This window comes from Heterodontus francisci, chromosome 25, assembly GCF_036365525.1.
Source record: "Heterodontus francisci isolate sHetFra1 chromosome 25, sHetFra1.hap1, whole genome shotgun sequence".
Lineage (NCBI taxonomy): Eukaryota > Metazoa > Chordata > Chondrichthyes > Heterodontiformes > Heterodontidae > Heterodontus > Heterodontus francisci.
In genome coordinates, this window is record NC_090395.1 from 79322474 (window position 1) to 79328891 (window position 6418).

Below are 6418 nucleotides of genomic sequence, written 5' to 3' on the forward strand. Positions count from 1 at the left end.
GGTTAGGGTTAGGGTTAGGGTTAGGGTTAGGGTTAGGGTTAGGGTTAGGGTTAGGGTTAGGGTTAGGGTTAGGGTTAGGGTTAGGGTTAGGGTTAGGGTTAGGGTTAGGGTTAGGGTTAGGGTTAGGGTTAGGGTTAGGGTTAGGGTTAGGGTTAGGGTTAGGGTTAGGGTTAGGGTTAGGGTTAGGGTTAGGGTTAGGGTTAGGGTTAGGGTTAGGGTTAGGGTTAGGGTTAGGGTTAGGGTTAGGGTTAGGGTTAGGGTTAGGGTTAGGGTTAGGGTTAGGGTTAGGGTTAGGGTTAGGGTTAGGGTTAGGGTTAGGGTTAGGGTTAGGGTTAGGGTTAGGGTTAGGGTTAGGGTTAGGGTTAGGGTTAGGGTTAGGGTTAGGGTTAGGGTTAGGGTTAGGGTTAGGGTTAGGGTTAGGGTTAGGGTTAGGGTTAGGGTTAGGGTTAGGGTTAGGGTTAGGGTTAGGGTTAGGGTTAGGGTTAGGGTTAGGGTTAGGGTTAGGGTTAGGGTTAGGGTTAGGGTTAGGGTTAGGGTTAGGGTTAGGGTTAGGGTTAGGGTTAGGGTTAGGGTTAGGGTTAGGGTTAGGGTTAGGGTTAGGGTTAGGGTTAGGGTTAGGGTTAGGGTTAGGGTTAGGGTTAGGGTTAGGGTTAGGGTTAGGGTTAGGGTTAGGGTTAGGGTTAGGGTTAGGGTTAGGGTTAGGGTTAGGGTTAGGGTTAGGGTTAGGGTTAGGGTTAGGGTTAGGGTTAGGGTTAGGGTTAGGGTTAGGGTTAGGGTTAGGGTTAGGGTTAGGGTTAGGGTTAGGGTTAGGGTTAGGGTTAGGGTTAGGGTTAGGGTTAGGGTTAGGGTTAGGGTTAGGGTTAGGGTTAGGGTTAGGGTTAGGGTTAGGGTTAGGGTTAGGGTTAGGGTTAGGGTTAGGGTTAGGGTTAGGGTTAGGGTTAGGGTTAGGGTTAGGGTTAGGGTTAGGGTTAGGGTTAGGGTTAGGGTTAGGGTTAGGGTTAGGGTTAGGGTTAGGGTTAGGGTTAGGGTTAGGGTTAGGGTTAGGGTTAGGGTTAGGGTTAGGGTTAGGGTTAGGGTTAGGGTTAGGGTTAGGGTTAGGGTTAGGGTTAGGGTTAGGGTTAGGGTTAGGGTTAGGGTTAGGGTTAGGGTTAGGGTTAGGGTTAGGGTTAGGGTTAGGGTTAGGGTTAGGGTTAGGGTTAGGGTTAGGGTTAGGGTTAGGGTTAGGGTTAGGGTTAGGGTTAGGGTTAGGGTTAGGGTTAGGGTTAGGGTTAGGGTTAGGGTTAGGGTTAGGGTTAGGGTTAGGGTTAGGGTTAGGGTTAGGGTTAGGGTTAGGGTTAGGGTTAGGGTTAGGGTTAGGGTTAGGGTTAGGGTTAGGGTTAGGGTTAGGGTTAGGGTTAGGGTTAGGGTTAGGGTTAGGGTTAGGGTTAGGGTTAGGGTTAGGGTTAGGGTTAGGGTTAGGGTTAGGGTTAGGGTTAGGGTTAGGGTTAGGGTTAGGGTTAGGGTTAGGGTTAGGGTTAGGGTTAGGGTTAGGGTTAGGGTTAGGGTTAGGGTTAGGGTTAGGGTTAGGGTTAGGGTTAGGGTTAGGGTTAGGGTTAGGGTTAGGGTTAGGGTTAGGGTTAGGGTTAGGGTTAGGGTTAGGGTTAGGGTTAGGGTTAGGGTTAGGGTTAGGGTTAGGGTTAGGGTTAGGGTTAGGGTTAGGGTTAGGGTTAGGGTTAGGGTTAGGGTTAGGGTTAGGGTTAGGGTTAGGGTTAGGGTTAGGGTTAGGGTTAGGGTTAGGGTTAGGGTTAGGGTTAGGGTTAGGGTTAGGGTTAGGGTTAGGGTTAGGGTTAGGGTTAGGGTTAGGGTTAGGGTTAGGGTTAGGGTTAGGGTTAGGGTTAGGGTTAGGGTTAGGGTTAGGGTTAGGGTTAGGGTTAGGGTTAGGGTTAGGGTTAGGGTTAGGGTTAGGGTTAGGGTTAGGGTTAGGGTTAGGGTTAGGGTTAGGGTTAGGGTTAGGGTTAGGGTTAGGGTTAGGGTTAGGGTTAGGGTTAGGGTTAGGGTTAGGGTTAGGGTTAGGGTTAGGGTTAGGGTTAGGGTTAGGGTTAGGGTTAGGGTTAGGGTTAGGGTTAGGGTTTGGTTGGGTTAGGGTTAGGGTTAGGGTTAGGGTTAGGGTTAGGGTTAGGGTTAGGGTTAGGGTTAGGGTTAGGGTTAGGGTTAGGGTTAGGGTTAGGGTTAGGGTTAGGGTTAGGGTTAGGGTTAGGGTTAGGGTTAGGGTTAGGGTTAGGGTTAGGGTTAGGGTTAGGGTTAGGGTTAGGGTTAGGGTTAGGGTTAGGGTTAGGGTTAGGGTTAGGGTTAGGGTTAGGGTTAGGGTTAGGGTTAGGGTTAGGGTTAGGGTTAGGGTTAGGGTTAGGGTTAGGGTTAGGGTTAGGGTTAGGGTTAGGGTTAGGGTTAGGGTTAGGGTTAGGGTTAGGGTTAGGGTTAGGGTTAGGGTTAGGGTTAGGGTTAGGGTTAGGGTTAGGGTTAGGGTTAGGGTTAGGGTTAGGGTTAGGGTTAGGGTTAGGGTTAGGGTTAGGGTTAGGGTTAGGGTTAGGGTTAGGGTTAGGGTTAGGGTTAGGGTTAGGGTTAGGGTTAGGGTTAGGGTTAGGGTTAGGGTTAGGGTTAGGGTTAGGGTTAGGGTTAGGGTTAGGGTTAGGGTTAGGGTTAGGGTTAGGGTTAGGGTTAGGGTTAGGGTTAGGGTTAGGGTTAGGGTTAGGGTTAGGGTTAGGGTTAGGGTTAGGGTTAGGGTTAGGGTTAGGGTTAGGGTTAGGGTTAGGGTTAGGGTTAGGGTTAGGGTTAGGGTTAGGGTTAGGGTTAGGGTTAGGGTTAGGGTTAGGGTTAGGGTTAGGGTTAGGGTTAGGGTTAGGGTTAGGGTTAGGGTTAGGGTTAGGGTTAGGGTTAGGGTTAGGGTTAGGGTTAGGGTTAGGGTTAGGGTTAGGGTTAGGGTTAGGGTTAGGGTTAGGGTTAGGGTTAGGGTTAGGGTTAGGGTTAGGGTTAGGGTTAGGGTTAGGGTTAGGGTTAGGGTTAGGGTTAGGGTTAGGGTTAGGGTTAGGGTTAGGGTTAGGGTTAGGGTTAGGGTTAGGGTTAGGGTTAGGGTTAGGGTTAGGGTTAGGGTTAGGGTTAGGGTTAGGGTTAGGGTTAGGGTTAGGGTTAGGGTTAGGGTTAGGGTTAGGGTTAGGGTTAGGGTTAGGGTTAGGGTTAGGGTTAGGGTTAGGGTTAGGGTTAGGGTTAGGGTTAGGGTTAGGGTTAGGGTTAGGGTTAGGGTTAGGGTTAGGGTTAGGGTTAGGGTTAGGGTTAGGGTTAGGGTTAGGGTTAGGGTTAGGGTTAGGGTTAGGGTTAGGGTTAGGGTTAGGGTTAGGGTTAGGGTTAGGGTTAGGGTTAGGGTTAGGGTTAGGGTTAGGGTTAGGGTTAGGGTTAGGGTTAGGGTTAGGGTTAGGGTTAGGGTTAGGGTTAGGGTTAGGGTTAGGGTTAGGGTTAGGGTTAGGGTTAGGGTTAGGGTTAGGGTTAGGGTTAGGGTTAGGGTTAGGGTTAGGGTTAGGGTTAGGGTTAGGGTTAGGGTTAGGGTTAGGGTTAGGGTTAGGGTTAGGGTTAGGGTTAGGGTTAGGGTTAGGGTTAGGGTTAGGGTTAGGGTTAGGGTTAGGGTTAGGGTTAGGGTTAGGGTTAGGGTTAGGGTTAGGGTTAGGGTTAGGGTTAGGGTTAGGGTTAGGGTTAGGGTTAGGGTTAGGGTTAGGGTTAGGGTTAGGGTTAGGGTTAGGGTTAGGGTTAGGGTTAGGGTTAGGGTTAGGGTTAGGGTTAGGGTTAGGGTTAGGGTTAGGGTTAGGGTTAGGGTTAGGGTTAGGGTTAGGGTTAGGGTTAGGGTTAGGGTTAGGGTTAGGGTTAGGGTTAGGGTTAGGGTTAGGGTTAGGGTTAGGGTTAGGGTTAGGGTTAGGGTTAGGGTTAGGGTTAGGGTTAGGGTTAGGGTTAGGGTTAGGGTTAGGGTTAGGGTTAGGGTTAGGGTTAGGGTTAGGGTTAGGGTTAGGGTTAGGGTTAGGGTTAGGGTTAGGGTTAGGGTTAGGGTTAGGGTTAGGGTTAGGGTTAGGGTTAGGGTTAGGGTTAGGGTTAGGGTTAGGGTTAGGGTTAGGGTTAGGGTTAGGGTTAGGGTTAGGGTTAGGGTTAGGGTTAGGGTTAGGGTTAGGGTTAGGGTTAGGGTTAGGGTTAGGGTTAGGGTTAGGGTTAGGGTTAGGGTTAGGGTTAGGGTTAGGGTTAGGGTTAGGGTTAGGGTTAGGGTTAGGGTTAGGGTTAGGGTTAGGGTTAGGGTTAGGGTTAGGGTTAGGGTTAGGGTTAGGGTTAGGGTTAGGGTTAGGGTTAGGGTTAGGGTTAGGGTTAGGGTTAGGGTTAGGGTTAGGGTTAGGGTTAGGGTTAGGGTTAGGGTTAGGGTTAGGGTTAGGGTTAGGGTTAGGGTTAGGGTTAGGGTTAGGGTTAGGGTTAGGGTTAGGGTTAGGGTTAGGGTTAGGGTTAGGGTTAGGGTTAGGGTTAGGGTTAGGGTTAGGGTTAGGGTTAGGGTTAGGGTTAGGGTTAGGGTTAGGGTTAGGGTTAGGGTTAGGGTTAGGGTTAGGGTTAGGGTTAGGGTTAGGGTTAGGGTTAGGGTTAGGGTTAGGGTTAGGGTTAGGGTTAGGGTTAGGGTTAGGGTTAGGGTTAGGGTTAGGGTTAGGGTTAGGGTTAGGGTTAGGGTTAGGGTTAGGGTTAGGGTTAGGGTTAGGGTTAGGGTTAGGGTTAGGGTTAGGGTTAGGGTTAGGGTTAGGGTTAGGGTTAGGGTTAGGGTTAGGGTTAGGGTTAGGGTTAGGGTTAGGGTTAGGGTTAGGGTTAGGGTTAGGGTTAGGGTTAGGGTTAGGGTTAGGGTTAGGGTTAGGGTTAGGGTTAGGGTTAGGGTTAGGGTTAGGGTTAGGGTTAGGGTTAGGGTTAGGGTTAGGGTTAGGGTTAGGGTTAGGGTTAGGGTTAGGGTTAGGGTTAGGGTTAGGGTTAGGGTTAGGGTTAGGGTTAGGGTTAGGGTTAGGGTTAGGGTTAGGGTTAGGGTTAGGGTTAGGGTTAGGGTTAGGGTTAGGGTTAGGGTTAGGGTTAGGGTTAGGGTTAGGGTTAGGGTTAGGGTTAGGGTTAGGGTTAGGGTTAGGGTTAGGGTTAGGGTTAGGGTTAGGGTTAGGGTTAGGGTTAGGGTTAGGGTTAGGGTTAGGGTTAGGGTTAGGGTTAGGGTTAGGGTTAGGGTTAGGGTTAGGGTTAGGGTTAGGGTTAGGGTTAGGGTTAGGGTTAGGGTTAGGGTTAGGGTTAGGGTTAGGGTTAGGGTTAGGGTTAGGGTTAGGGTTAGGGTTAGGGTTAGGGTTAGGGTTAGGGTTAGGGTTAGGGTTAGGGTTAGGGTTAGGGTTAGGGTTAGGGTTAGGGTTAGGGTTAGGGTTAGGGTTAGGGTTAGGGTTAGGGTTAGGGTTAGGGTTAGGGTTAGGGTTAGGGTTAGGGTTAGGGTTAGGGTTAGGGTTAGGGTTAGGGTTAGGGTTAGGGTTAGGGTTAGGGTTAGGGTTAGGGTTAGGGTTAGGGTTAGGGTTAGGGTTAGGGTTAGGGTTAGGGTTAGGGTTAGGGTTAGGGTTAGGGTTAGGGTTAGGGTTAGGGTTAGGGTTAGGGTTAGGGTTAGGGTTAGGGTTAGGGTTAGGGTTAGGGTTAGGGTTAGGGTTAGGGTTAGGGTTAGGGTTAGGGTTAGGGTTAGGGTTAGGGTTAGGGTTAGGGTTAGGGTTAGGGTTAGGGTTAGGGTTAGGGTTAGGGTTAGGGTTAGGGTTAGGGTTAGGGTTAGGGTTAGGGTTAGGGTTAGGGTTAGGGTTAGGGTTAGGGTTAGGGTTAGGGTTAGGGTTAGGGTTAGGGTTAGGGTTAGGGTTAGGGTTAGGGTTAGGGTTAGGGTTAGGGTTAGGGTTAGGGTTAGGGTTAGGGTTAGGGTTAGGGTTAGGGTTAGGGTTAGGGTTAGGGTTAGGGTTAGGGTTAGGGTTAGGGTTAGGGTTAGGGTTAGGGTTAGGGTTAGGGTTAGGGTTAGGGTTAGGGTTAGGGTTAGGGTTAGGGTTAGGGTTAGGGTTAGGGTTAGGGTTAGGGTTAGGGTTAGGGTTAGGGTTAGGGTTAGGGTTAGGGTTAGGGTTAGGGTTAGGGTTAGGGTTAGGGTTAGGGTTAGGGTTAGGGTTAGGGTTAGGGTTAGGGTTAGGGTTAGGGTTAGGGTTAGGGTTAGGGTTAGGGTTAGGGTTAGGGTTAGGGTTAGGGTTAGGGTTAGGGTTAGGGTTAGGGTTAGGGTTAGGGTTAGGGTTAGGGTTAGGGTTAGGGTTAGGGTTAGGGTTAGGGTTAGGGTTAGGGTTAGGGTTAGGGTTAGGGTTAGGGTTAGGGTTAGGGTTAGGGTTAGGGTTAG